At 49.5% G+C, this 14717-nt stretch overlaps 1 long non-coding RNA gene across 1 annotated transcript; it reads right to left on the bottom strand.

Moving 5' to 3' along the window:
* Nucleotides 1-338: 338 nt before the first annotated feature.
* Nucleotides 339-3545, bottom strand: LOC125919086 (uncharacterized). The gene is made up of 4 exons (XR_007456671.1): nt 3293-3545; nt 2580-2639; nt 543-613; nt 339-426 (listed from the first exon to the last, which is right to left on the bottom strand). It is a non-coding gene; the product is annotated as an uncharacterized LOC125919086 (long non-coding RNA).
* Between the last annotated feature and the right edge of the window lie 11172 nt (nt 3546-14717).

The raw sequence follows: 14717 nt of genomic DNA, 5'->3' as shown, positions 1-14717 counted from the left end.
TGGTTCTGTGTTCAAGACAAGGAGGACTGAAGGACAACAACCAAGAGAAGCCAGTCCCCACCCCACCTTGGCTCCATCTCATGGCTCACTCTGAGCGGGACCCAGTACAACTCAGCATCTCTCTCCTGTGTCCAGAAGCAGAGAAGAGGAGGCCCTCTGCATTCCCTTTCTTCTTAGAACCCTCCTATTGCATCGTCAATAAACAGCACAATCTGATGGCTTGGTGTCTGAGTAGTCAAGGTGTGTGCACATACTCAGTTCCTTGGGTACTCACTGGAGCAGGGACCACACAGGCACACACAGACACACACACAGTACACACTGCATATTACCTGTGCAGCCCACAGTTTTATGTTAATTTTTTCTGCGGAGCAGGAAAAGGAGTTCTCAGAGCACACGTGGCCCAGGGGCTAGGCAGTGTTGGAGCTGCAAGGGAATGAAGCATGGGCTGACTTTGGGAGGAGGGAGGGAGAAGAAGAGGGAGAGGAATAGAGGAAGGGGGTGTGTGCAGTGTGGTTTGTGGCTTTCAGCAAAAGAATTACCTGTGTCTACTGACAGACATGGTCCTGCTCCCGACTGGGACCCTGGCCTCCATCTAAGAACTGGTTCTTTCCTAGAGGGAAGGTAGGGGTTTGGCAGTCAGGTGTCTGTATCTGTTCAACTCTTTCCTCGTTGCTCAGAGGCCTGGCCTTTTGGGAGAGGGGTCGCTCAGAAAGGGTGAAGCTTATAGGGACCCCACACTTGGGGCCTGTAGGATGCCCAGATGGCGAACAAGTTTTTGGAGCCTGAGACTGGACTTGGGTGAAGTGAGTTGGGAGTCAGGGTAGGCTATAAATTTTAGTGACTGTACAGTTGGCTCCCACCCAGATGGCTGTCTACCCTGGGGTGAGGAGAGGTGTAAGGAAGACAGACAACCCCCCTACCCCCAGCGACCAGCATGAGCTGCCAAACCTCAGTCAGGAAGTCCTTGGGGGCTTGAAGAGCTTACAAAATTGGAGGTAGAGGGATTGGAGAAAGGGATGAATGGGCTGGGTTGGCAGACAGAACTTTAGAGTAGTGGTTGGGGCTTAGCCCAAGGCCACCAGGGCCAGCCTCAAACCCCTGCTACCCAGGAGGTGGCCATCAGCTTCAGCCTCTCACCTCTCTCAACTTGGAAGTCAACACCACCATGTGGGTGGAGGAGGATGAACAGATCAAGACTCAGCAGCAAGTTTGCTTCACTGGTCAACATGGTGAAGCTTGTGTGTGTGTGTGTGTGTGTGTGTGTGTGTGTATGTGTGTGTATTTTCAGAACTGGGTAGAGACACTGTCTTTCAGAACTGTCCCTCAGCAGAGGATCCACATACACCTGCTGCCTCTGCTACCTTTGCAGCAGTAAGAACTGAGGTTCTGGGATAGCAGAAAGACCTTTCCAGCTGAGAGGCTTAGAAGAATTCTAGATTCTCAAATGGGGCTGGGGCGGGTTTGGGGGGGGGATGGAGGCTGCTTCTCTAGATCCTGCTGGTTTCTCATCCAGATTTGGAAAGGAAGTGAAGAACTCTCCCATATCCCTTTGTGCCCTTTGGCTCATGGGGGTCTCCTGGGTGGGCAGGGTTATCCTAGGTTTTGAGTTCATTTTCTAAAGCAGCAGATCAAGGTGCTGCAGGCTGAGAGGAGCTTCCTGCAGGAGACAGTCAGGAGCACCTACCAAGGCCCAAGTTAGTAGAGACTCAAGTTATGGAGCTTGGCAGGTGCTGGAGTGAGGGATCTCAGCTGGCTGTGAGCGACAGACCAGGTAAGAGTTGCTGGATGACTTGGGATACAAGCAGGGCTCTGAGGAAATGGAATAATGCTAATGACTTACAGGCAGGGTGGCCATGAAGTCACATGAGTCTAGGTGGTCATTTGATCACAGTTGCCAAAAGCAGTGGTTCTTCACAAAGGCTCAAAAATAACCTGGGAGGGGCGCCTGGGTGGCTCGGCCAGTTAAGCGACTGACTTCTGCTCAGCTCATGATCTCACCATTCATAAGTTCGAGGCTTGTGTCGGGCTCTGTGCTGACAACTCAGAGCCTGGAGCTCACTTCCAATTCTGTTTCCCACTCCCTCTGCCCCTCCCCCACTCGCACTCTGTCTCTCTCTCAAAAATAAATAAACATTAAAAAAATTTTTTTAAATAACCTGGGAACTTAAAATACTGATGTCTCAGCCACTATCCCAAACCAGTTATGGTGGTCTACTGGAGTGGGGCCCAAGCATTCGCAGCATCTCTCAAAAGTTGCGGAAGGGATTCTAATGAGCGTCCAGAGCTGAGAATGTAATCAGTGGAGAAAGAGGTCCAAACTCTAGTAAATGTAGCAAGGTCTGAGAATGAGGGAGTAGAGATGGGGTCAACACATTAAGATGGCAGCATGAGCTCTGAAAGGGACATGGGGGTGGGGCAATGAGGAAATTTACACCTAATAGCCCAGACTTGTGTCAGGTAAGACATGGCCATGTGCCGAAGGACAGGGTGGCAGGGGTTATGGGACACCAACAGAGGGTGAGGGGCAGGAAAGGGAGCCGGTTACAGGTGTGTAAAAGTGTTGCAATGAGCCTCACATCTTGCCTCTGGATCTGTGCCACTGTTCTGCCTCCCTCTCCTCACAGCTATGTGATGCTCTGTGGAGTGGATGCAGAAAAAAGAAAGCAAAGTTACAGTTCCTGCATTCAGGAAGCTTCTAGTCCTACAGACAGGAGCAGCCACTCGGGAAGGATACAGGTGGAGGAAAAGCCGGTGCAAATGAATAAAGTCCCCAACCCACCTTACTCGTCCTTTCCATCACCTCCCCCAAAGCCTGAGTGGTCCTAACCTCTGCACTCTTGTGCCTAGCACATGACTTGCACTGAGCACAGGCTGGTGGACTAACCACCCCCCTCTCCATGGGACTCTGACTCCCGGCTGCCACCATGGCCACTGATGGGAGCAGGCCCTTGGGACATCCCACTGGAGGGGACTCTGCAGCAAGCCAAGCCAGATATAGCAGCAGCCCAGCTGGGGGACTGCAAGGGACTGTCGTGGGTCAAGTTGGCCATAGATGTGGAGGTTGGCACCCTCAGGCCATCTTTGGAAGGCGAGGAGAACAAAAGGGGTCCCACATAGAACCTGGGGTGCCCACCAAGGGGGCTGAGCCCTCTTGGCTTGATCACTACTCTGTTCCTTCTCTCCTTCTGTGTGGCCTCAGTACCCCAGCCCTTTCCTATGCTTTGGGTCCAGAGTACCAAACAGGGGTCTGAGAAGAGGGATTAGAAACCGATGTTTATGGGGCACCTACTGTGGACCAGAGTCTCCCGAGCTGGGCACGCCTCCTGCGTCACTTTTCTGAGGTGGGTGTTGTTTTCCCTAAGACAGAGACCTGCTGCCGCCAGGGTCACAGAGCCAGCACACGGGGCCAGGATTCCATGAGGTCTGTCTCTCCAAAGCCCACACTGTTTCCACATCACCGCCCTGCCTCCCGGTGTGGGAACCATCTGCCTCTGCCCACCCAGCTGCTGTGCGTTCCCACCCTTCCCTGATGTCCTGTGGGTTCCCTGCCCATTGTTTGCTGGAACTTCCATCACGTTCCATCATCTGAAGACTGATACCTCCACGTCCTAGGCACCGGGCTAGGTTCCTTTTACGCCTATGAATTGCCACGTAACCTATCTCAGATTTCCCCAGTGAGGCTGTGGCCACGTTGTCACCTGCCAGTTATAGAGACTGATCCCCTCAATGTTTGGGGGGGCTGTCAGAGCAGCACATAGATCCAGCTCCCCTTGAAGCCCTGGTCTTCCGTGCCAGAGGTGGCCAGGGAAGCTGGTAGCATTGGCCCTGGAGAAGGAGCAGGAGGGGGCAAGGGGGGAGCCTCAAGCAGGTGATGAAGGTGGGCTAGTGTGGACCCAGCATGCGGGGAAGGCTACTTTTGAAGGGAATGGAGCTGAGGCAGACTGGGGTGGGCACTTTATCCTGAGAAGCTGGCTGGGCTGTGGGAGCAGAAGTATCAAAATGAAATCCTAGACCAGCAGGAAGAATCTGGAGGAGCACGAAGGAGGTGGCCCCTGTCAGGTAAGTGGGCTCTTCCAGACACTGTCCTTTCTCCAGACAATGGCACGATAGCCAGTCCAGCCGGCTGAAGACAGCCACCACTTCTGCAACCACTCCAGGTAAAGGCATCTCTGCTCTTCTATGGCACCTTCTGAGCAGACGCCGGAGTCTTCGTGTCTCACAACCTGGCCTTAGAAAAGTTCTGCTTCGAGTCTGACCACCGCCCCCCTCGAGGACACAGGACCTCGGCTCCCTGTCATGTGCGCAGCAAAGATGGTTTCTTGTCTAGCTCCCTCAGTGGCCGGCCTTCTCAGGGTTGGAGATTCTCAGGTCCCATCACCTAACCTTGCTGGCCCGATTCTCTAATGTTCCCTCAGTGGGCTATGGGCTTATCACAGTACAGCTTGAGGGAAGAAAAATATTTTTCCAGTCTCTCCCTCTGCCTCAGCTATTTCTTGGTCCCCCATTCTAGACTGGAATACAGTCACTATCTCTCCCCAGTGCTAGTGGAGGAGGGAGAAAAAGCGATCCAAAAATGAAGAATGAGGGACGCCCTGGGGGCTCAGTCGGTTAAGCATCCGACTTTGGCTCAGGTCATGGTCTCACAGTTCGTGGGTTCGAGCCCCACATCGGGCTCTCTGCTGACAGCTCAGAGCCTGGAGCCTGCTTTGGATTCTGTGTCTCCCTCTCTCTCTGCCCCACCCCTGCTCATGCTGTGTCTCTTTCTCTCCCAACAATAAATAAATATTTTAAAAAATTAAAAAAAAAACAAAAATGAAGAATGAGCATGACACAGGTAATTCAGAAGCACAGGTAACCCAAAGATAATTTCCATTTACAAGAGATAGAAAACATTTATCCTCTAGGAACTTGCTCCCCTCACGTGGTCCTGATTTTTTTGTTGTTCAAATAGCTCTTTAAAAAAAGTTTTTTAACGTTTATTTATTTTTGAGAGAGAGAGACAGAGTACCAGTTGGGGAGGGGCAGAGAGAGAGGGAGGCACAGAATCTGAAGCAGGCTTCAGGCTCTGAGCTGTCAGCACAGAGCCCGACGTGGGGCTCGAACCCACAAACTAAGATCATGATCTGAGTAGAAGTCGGACACTCAACCGACTGAGCCACCCAGGCGCCCCTCAAATAGCTCCTGATTGTCTTGGAATCTAGCCAAATCAGGAGAGAAGAGCCTCCAGGCTGCCATGGAAAATCCTCAAAAGAAAGAAAAGGTGGATGTATCGTGGCTTTTAGGACAGATGGGCCAAGGGTGGGAAGATCTCTGCTTGATTCCCCCCCATCCCCCCCAAGCAAGCAAGTGGAACATTAGTGGGGTGTGGGAGAAGGGGCCCCAGGCAGGCTGAGGCAGATTTGAAAGAGGGTTGATGGGGACACTGCACTCTCTGAAGCCCGAACACCCAGGGTGTTCCCTCTGCACATCCTCAGCTGGCAGATCAGCGAGGCCCATTGTCCTCTTTGAGACCCCTTCCTCCGCAGGCAGGGGTAATGGAAGGCATCTTCCCAACTGGTGGAAGGCAGGTTGGGCACTGCTCTGTGAGTATCCTTCATACTTAGCGGCAAAAGTGCACCTGAGTAAATGCCCCGGCCTGGAAGAGGTGTGCCGTGAGAGAGCACCCAGCAAGCCCTGGGGCTCCAGGACAGCAGAGCCGGACCCTGACAGCCCACCATCAATTAGGATTGCAAATCAGAGGCGAGGGCTGACAGCCTTTCATTTTGCCAAAATGGGACATAAAGGAAAGCAACACATAGCATCCACTCCCTTCATCATTTCATAAAGGAAAAGGACAATTTCACAGTAGGAAGGACACCTCTCGGAAGTAAGTTCAATCCTTTAGACTAAATAAAGTTAGCCACATGAAAACCTGCCGCATTGCCCTTCTTTTCCTCCATTAGCTCCGGACTAGTGAAAAGTGCTTCAAGCTGCCTCTTTGTGTCTCAGTGTCATCGTCTAAACAAGAATAAAACCACTCTGTCAACTGCATGACATTTAGAAAATCATCAAAAGGAACCATGAAGGGGAAGCCTGTAGAAACGCGGCATGGGCGTTCAGAGCGGTGCAGGTGACAGCACTACAGAGGCAATGCCATGGCCGTGTGGGGGTGCGGGGCCGGGGCTCCAGCCCCGGGCGCCGTTCAGAAACGCTGCGCTCCACAGCTAGTTCATTGTCCTCACTCGTCTGTTTCCTCTTCTACACAAAGGGAAGAAGAACAATTATCCCCTGACACCATTGCAGTTGAGACGTAAAATGCCGGCCCCACAATAAATGTTAGCTGCTATTATTATTATTAATTATTCTCATTACTGTTATTGAGACAATGATCACTACCTAGGAAACCACCAGTAATGTTTAGGGTTTCCCTGGGGACTCCGATCCCATTTTGATTTCCCAGCAGCAAGAGTGCCTGTCTCCCTGTCTTTACCTTGTACCCCAGACTCTTGTGTTTGAGCCCATGTTTCTGAACTCTGCTTCCTTCAGGGAGCTAACCCTGATATTCAGAGCCCATGGCTACCCACTCAGTGTCTCCCCACCATAATGGAGCTTTGGCCCCTGCACTGTCCTTCAACCAACACCCACCCCCTCCACCCGGAATCTCCTGAAGCCATGCCTCACCCCTGACATGTATATGTTGCTGTTTGTGGTTTACCCTAAACAGGATTGCTAGTCTTACCCTCAGGTGCCCATCGCCTCTTAGTAGTCGTGGCCGATGTGTCCTTCTGGGTTCCTTGGCAGGCAGAGCCTGGGAGGGGCAATGTTTTCTTGTGCAGCATCTAGGACAGAATTGCCCTAAGTTGAACTCACTGTTTTTGATACAAGGGTACAAGAAATGTGCAGAGCCGTGTCCCCAGCACTCTGAACACCATCCACCTGCACCATGCCCCTCTCTGTGGCTCAGCCACCCCTCCGCCTCACTTCAGATCCATCTTCCATGGGACTGGGAACGGCTGTTGCCATCTTACATCCCTGTAGTGGTGTTGGGAGTCACTGCCCAAGATGATTTCCTGCCTCTAGAGTCTCAGGGCAAGAGTGCAGGCAGGGCTCCCACTAAATGTCCAGCGCAGGAACAGGATTTTGGTGGCACTGTGACTGACCATTCAGGGCTGGGGTCCAGAAACTGAGATGCCAGCCACGATGGGTAAGAGGAGAACACACTGAAAAAAGGTATCTTGAGAGGAACAAAGTCGGGCGGGGCCTCTAGTCCACATCTCTGAAGCCTGCAAATTCAGAAATGAAGGTTGGGGAGGCAGGTAGAAAATCTAGCAGTAATGCAGAAGGCAGGGCCCGGGAAGTGGGCTAGGGGAAGCAGAAAGGTTGGAGAGTTTTATCAGCCGTGTGCTGATAAAATCTTTATTAGCTCTTTGAAAAAAAAATATGTGCACATAAATATATACACACACACATATATACACGCATATATGTACATATGTATGTACTTAGGTTTTTTGTTTTGTTTTGTTTTTTAAGATTTTATTGCATTCAGTAATCTCTATACCCAATGTGGGGCCCGAACTTACAATCCCAAGATCAAGAGTCACGTGTTCCACCCACTGAGCCAGCCAGATGCTGCTGTACGTAGGCTTATCACAAGTTTCACTGATAATATTTACAATAATAATAAAATATTCTTTATGGTAAACTCTAGAAAGCCACTGACTCTTGCAAAATGCTTTCAATTGGTTTTTGCAAAGCTCCACGTCCACAGCTAGCCTGTGGTTGCAACTGACGAGCAAATGTAGCCCCCACATGAACTCTGGTGCCTATTTTCAGTTTATTCGTTGGGATGAAAACACAGCAATGAAGATGAATGCTGGAGCCTCACTCTTTCCTCAAAGGTATGAGTGATTATTTCAGAGAATCAAATAATAGTTTTTGAATACCAGAAGGTTATGCTGTCAGGGTTTTTTTGTTTTGTTTTGTTTTGTTTTGTTTTGTTTTTTTTGCCGTTCACAGTGTAATGGCTACAGAGATGATACACTTTTAAGTTTAATCCACACAACATTTTTTCCAATACTTAAATCTAGACCAGGGCTGTCCACAGAAGTGCGATGCAAGCCATACATATAATTTAAAATTTTCTAGTAGCCACATTAAAAAAAAAAAAAAACCAGCCAAAATCCATTCTAATAATATACTTAACCCAATATATAAAAATATTATCATTTCAACATATATTCAATATAAGAATTGTAAATGACATATTTTACATTTTTTCCATGCTAAGTCTTTCTAATCCAGTGTGATTTAACATTTACAATACATCCATATCTGGGCTAGCCACATTTCAAGTGCTCAGACGCCACATGGGGCTAGTGACAATTGTGATGAACAGGGTAGCTTTACACAATCAACAAACCAGTAAATTGCTTCAAAATATATTCAGATGTTTGGCGATTATGTTGTACATTTGAAACTAATGTTACACGTCAGCTATATCTAATTTTAAAAGTATAAAAATAGAACAATGAATGAAGCTCTCATATGTGGTGTTTGGTGATTCCTTGGGTGTAAATATTCCCACAATGGTGATTTCAAGTTACCAACATGATGCCATTGATTACAGAGTCACAGAGATGTGCACCAGCAAATCATTGTATAGTATTTCCACCATACAGATTCAGGAGACGTAAGTAAGCTCTAGAGTTTAGGTAATAGTAAAATAATTAGGAGGTTACAAGTCTGAAGCATTTCTTACCTTGTTCTTTTTTTTAAATTAATGCTTATTTATTTTTGAGAGAGAGAGAGACAGAGTGTGAGTGGGGGAGAGGCAGTGAGGGAGGGAGACACAGAATCTGAAGCAGGCTCCAGGTTCTGAACTGTCAGTACAGAGTGCGATATGGGGCTCGAATTTGTGAACCGCGAGATCACGACCTGAGCCAAAGTCGGATACTTAACCGACTGAGCCACCCAGGCGGCCCTCTTACCTTTGTTCTTAATTTAACTTATTTAATTGTAAGTTCAGATAATTTAATTCGAAATCTGGCTATATGTAACAAGCAGCCCACAAAATTTTTAAAACTGTAACAGTTGGCTGTTGTAAGGCAGCTGAACTTGTTCCAGCACAACACAGTGCAGAGACAAGAATAAAGGGAGTCTTCAAAAGGGACAATGGGTTTTTGGCAGGAATCAAGAAGGAGTTTTTCTTTGTTGCACCAAATAGACATTTACTGAGTGTGATGGTTAATTTTATGTGTCAACTTGACTGGGCTATGGGGTGCCAGACATTTGCTCAAACATTATTCCAGGTGTGTCAGTGAGGGTGTTTCTAGATGAGATTAACATTTGAATCTGTAGATTGAGTAAAGCAGATGGTCCTCCCCCGTGTGGATGGGCCTCATCCAATCAATTGAGTACACAAATGGAACAGAAATGCTGAGTTAGAAGGAACTTTGCTGGCTTGACTATTTGAGCTGGGACATTGGTCTTGTCCCTCAGATCAGAACTGGCATGTCAGCTATCCTGGTTCTCAGACCTTTAAACGCCCACTGGAACCACGCTCGCCTTGGTCTTGCCAACTACAGAGCTTGAGATTTCTCAGCCTTCCTAACCATGTGAGCCAATTCCTTATGCTGAATATGTCTATCTGTCTATCCATCCATCCATCCATCTCCTATTCTGTTTCTCTGAAGAGCCCTGACTAAAACACTGAGATCCCATCTGGCACAGGGATTGTGTGGGAGGGCTGGTGCAGGGCAGGGAGGGTGGGATTAAGATTCTGGCCCTCAGAGGTCTTGTGATGGAAGGGAGGCACTGATGCTCACGGAAACAATAACTTGCACAAGCCATAATGGTGGCCCTGAGGGTTGTGGACCCCAGAGGTGGAAGGGTTTTTTGTTCTGTCTCTAGGTCATTGCCTCACTTTGTCCTCAGTTTCCTTGTGTGTTGAATGAGAAACACACTTGCACCTGCCGAGGTGGGTCTTCTTACATGACGAGTGCAATGGTGGCTTCCTGGATGAAGTTGGGTTTTAGGGGCAGGAATGTGAAGGACACTTTGGGAAGAAGATGATTGCCCTGGTGTGACTGCAGAATAAGGAAGGAAGAGCAAGAAGGTAAACACCAAAGTTTTCTTTTTTTCTTTTTTTTTTTAATAGATATTTTTTTTAATTTTTTTAACGTTTATTTTTGAGACAGAGAGAGACAGAGCATGAACGGGGGAGGGTCAGAGAGAGGGAGACACAGAATCAGAAACAGGCTCCAGGCTCTGAGCTGTCAGCACAGAGCCTGACGCAGGGCTCGAACTCACGGACCGCGAGATCGTGACCTGAGCCGAAGTCGGCCGCTCAATCAACTGAGCCACCCAGGCGCCCCAACACCAAAGTTTTAGAAGTGGAAATGTTTTTAGAATTTATCTAGAGATCTATCAGATGAGGAACCTGAGGGCTAGAGGCATTAAGGACCTTGCCTATGGTCACTAGCAGATGGAAAAATCAGGTCCCCTTGACTTTATATAGATAAGCATATTTGTAATTTATGCATTTGTGCTCAAATTCACACATTCGTGTAATTATCCCAGTTAGCAACTTATTCCCAGATGCATGGGTCCAGGACTTTCAGAAAGGTATCGTCAGAAAATGACATGGAATATGGGGAGAATACTATGAAATGCCTAAGAAAAAACAATGAGAACATCTGATTAAGTAAGTAGTTTATATTAGTCTCTGAGAAAGGGTCTGGATATTTGGACACCTCAGCTTTGCTTCTGCTGTTGCAGGGGTAGACCCCAGTAACTTCTCTGCATCCCAATCTTTAGCTCACAGATCTGAAATACCAAGGAGAATACAGTCAGCAGGCTCACTGTCTGACCTCTTGAGAGCCCCAAGCACCAGAGGTAGCTCCCTCCCCGCCACACACCATGGCTAGCAGTACAGAAGCTGGTGGAGGTGATCCTGTGCTGGCTGAGACATCCAGGCTTTGGGTCCCCAACAGACTGACCAGCAGGCCAGGCTCAACTGGAATATTCCTGGACTCCTAAGAGTTCCAGGTCTGAATGTGGCAGTACAGAGAGACCCCTCCTACTCCTCCCCTCCCCAGCCTGCCCTTCTCTTCTGACCCTTGGCTCCGTCCTCACTGCAAGGACCTCACACAAACCCTGGCTTACAACTGCAGACAGCCTGGAAGGGCACCCACCAGCAAGGCAGTCTGTGCTCCAGAGGATGGACCTCCAGAAGAAGAGGACCATACAGGCGTGGGTGTGGGCTGGGGGCAGTGGGTAGGGGATTCTGGGGGTTCAGTTGCCTGAAAGAAGAGTGTGGCTCCAGATAAGCTTGTCCCAGTGACCCTAGAGACTTCTTGTTCTGGAAGTGTGGAAGGGACCAAAGCAGGGCCCGCTAAAGAAGGGTCCCAGGCAGGGCTCCCCTTCGCCTAGGGTCAGGGTGCTTCTGGACACAGGACCTACATTTGGGACACCAACTGGGGCAACTACGCCAAGCCGTGGGTGTCAAAGGACAGGAAGGTGAAGCAAAGGGGCGGCACCTGGCCTGTCAAGGAGATGGGAAAGAGGCAGAGAGAGAAACTTTGGAGGTAGGAATAATGATAATGGCTATTGCCTGTGGAGGACTTCCTGGGTACCAGACTATGAACTAGCTTCTTTAAGGATATTTCCTTATTAAATCCTCATCAACAACTCTACTAGCACCTTCATTTTATAGAAATAAAAAACTCAGGGCCAGAGAGACTATGAAACTCATTTGGGTCACAAATCACAAGTGGCCCCCACATTCTCTCCTACTTGGATGGAGCACGTGTGCTGGAGAGGAGGCAGAGGAAATCTCACTGACCCCTCTTGGTTTTGTTCCAGGGGTTGGCTCTGCCTTCAAGGGGCAGTTCAGAGATGCTGGTATTGGGAGAGGTGTTCCAGAGAAGCTGGGGACTCTGTATGGAGCCAATGATATGGGTGTGGGAGGGCGAAGGGTGAGGCTGGAGCCAGCACTGTGAACTGGCAGGACTGCCAGATATGTTCAAGGCCATGCACAGGCCCAGATGTCCACATGGTCAAGGTTGTCCTTGGGGTGTAGCCGGTGTGGCCATGATCATAAGCCTGGTGTGCTGGGGAGGGGGCAAATGCCTCCAGAGGAGAAGCTTCTCAGGAATTTCTCCTGGGTCCTGCCTGAGATTAGTGACAGTGGTTCTCAGCATCTCTAGGAAGGTGCTACCTATCATAGGGGCAGGGTAAGATCAGGTGCCTAAGCCACCGCTCTCTTCCCCAGAATACACCTGGGCTGAATCGGCCACAGCCCCAGTTGTTTTGACTGCCTGGCCAGAGGCTGCTGCTTGCTGTACTCACCATCCTTCCCTGTAAGGACTGTAATTTGGCTTTCTAAGTGCTCATTTGTGGTTTCTAGACACCCGATGGTATAATTACAGAAATGGCCTTGCCACCTCCCTGACTCTGGATCAGGTGTACCTGTTGGTCCAGGTTTGCAGCTGGACGTTCTGAAGACATAAATCAGCCCCTTGCCCCAGCCCTGTCCTAAGTGCCATGGAGGGGTCTCCTCACTTCATGGGAGAAGAGACTTGAGAGCAGTGAGCAAGGTCTCAGTCTCGTGGTGGAGAATGAAAGCAGGGAGCCAGAAAACAGAGGGAAGGGGCTATTCCTGTTTTGGACAACCCGGAAGTTGGAAACCAGAGGCACGTTAGTAAGCTAGTCTGGGGCAGAGGCTTGAGGAAGGGGATGAGATGAGCAGGAGGGACCCTGGAGCATAGCTCCCTCCCTGCAAACATGTGAAAGGCTGCTTCCCAAAACAGAGAGGCCAGCCCTGTTGGTGCACAAAATCATTCCAGCCTTTGTCATAGCCTGTTTTATAGTACTGACATTATTTCGATGTGTATTAGAAAAGATGTCATTCAACAGTGAAAAAGTCCCCTTATAAAATAAATATATTAGGTAAACTTGCAAGCTAATCTAAAGAAAAAATATTATAGAGAATAACAGTCTAGGTCGTTTGTAGATATGAGCAAAATCCTGGCATAACACTTGAATGGCTGCAGTTGGGGAAATACTTAAGGAGTCATATTCATTTTAGAGAGGGACAAACAGGTACTGGTTGGAGAGGCCTGCAATCCCAGCATAGGTCTGGGTTGGCTGCCAGGGCTGAGCCAGCTCCCGAGGGCTGTGAGAAGTGCACCATCGGGCAAGCTGCAGCAGTGTAGACAGCTTGGGATGGCACCACATTTTTCTCCTTGGGAGTCAGTGTCCTCTGAATCAGAGAAGGGGTAGCGACTCAGAAGTGTCCCCAAATATGGAAAAATTTGCCAGAGGGAAAGAGAAATTTGAGCTTCTTCTGTGTCACTCCATAGAGCAGAACCACAGCCAAGAAGCATATGTTGCGGGGAGGCGATTTCAACTCGCAGTGAGGAAGGGCTTTCTTCTAATGGAAACTGTCTGAACATGGACCCCAGGGCAGAGGAGAGTGGTCTTCTCACTGGTCTCCAGTAGGGCTGGGGAAGGGCACGCCCTCTGGCTCCTCCCAGCAAGTACAGTGTGACCCTTCAATGAGGCAAGGTGAGAGAGATGAGACTGCCATGTTCTCAGAGGAAGCTGTGGAGAGGGTCTACTAGGGGACTCGTGGCCCGTGTTCCCAAGGCCCAGCTGCGTGCCTGAGGGGAGATGCTCCACAGGCCAGGTGAGGCCAACTCTGGTTGTTGGGAATGAATGAGAGCAAGTAGAGTGAGGCTCTGTGGAACCTGACAGAAGGTGCTCCTTCCCTCAGCCCTTAGGAGATGTTATGATGGAGACCCTGCCTCAGACATCTGGGGATTCTGGTCTATGGAAAACAGCCACAGCCTAGAGTGGAGTGTGTAAGAATAAAGAACATGGCCACCCTGCTGTCCAGCCTGAGGTCCAGGTTGGATCCCCACACCAGACTGAGGCAGGTAATTGATGGTGCTGGAGGCCTTTGGAGGTGTCTGCCCAACTGACTCATGAGGTGGGGCCCAGTTTGGCAATCTGAACCCCATGTTTGGGTGGTAGGACACTCATGCTGCATGGGTTTCCTCAGGGAGAAAACCCAAGACATCACTTACTCTGTTCCTTCTACTTCCATCTGAGGCTGTCCCCCATCAGTGGGAGAGCTGTGAGCCAGCCACACTCGTCTCCCTGGAGGAATGTGGAGAGCACACAGGCTGTGGAATCCTCAAGAGGGTGCAAGGTGATGGGGAGGGCAGAATTCCTAAGGAGCCAGAGCTATTTTCAGGTGAAGGACAGTCTGTAGCTTGCACTCCCAGCTGAGGTCATTATGAGATAAACCTATTAGGCATGCCCCATTCTCAAGGAGTAGAATCTTCATCCAAATCCTAATACAAAGGGTACTCTCTGTTTTCTGCCAACTAAGAAGACTATGGGGCTTTGGGAAGATTGACAGAACCCATTCTGTTTGGGGAATGTCCCTCTGGGGACTGTCTGGGAAAGAGTGGGGCCATTTTCCTTGCCTCCCTCATAAGGAACTGGACCATTGGTAAATGTCAGCATTTGTCCAGCAGGCCAAGGTCCTCAGGGAGGACATCAGTTGTGATGTCACATTCCAGGACAGATACATTCCTCACCAACTGTCAGAGACTCTTGCCTATGAATTCCCACCTTGCCTTTGTTGGCCACACCAGCGTGACGACCTATAGCTGGTGGCAGTTGATGGGGTGAGAACCCAAGGTGAACAAAAGCTGCAATGGGTG

Source organism: Panthera uncia, chromosome B4 (assembly GCF_023721935.1).
Source record: "Panthera uncia isolate 11264 chromosome B4, Puncia_PCG_1.0, whole genome shotgun sequence".
In the NCBI taxonomy this organism is placed as follows: Eukaryota; Metazoa; Chordata; class Mammalia; order Carnivora; family Felidae; genus Panthera; species Panthera uncia.
Note: the sequence above shows the minus strand (reverse complement) of the source record. Positions and strands in the feature narration are given on the sequence as shown.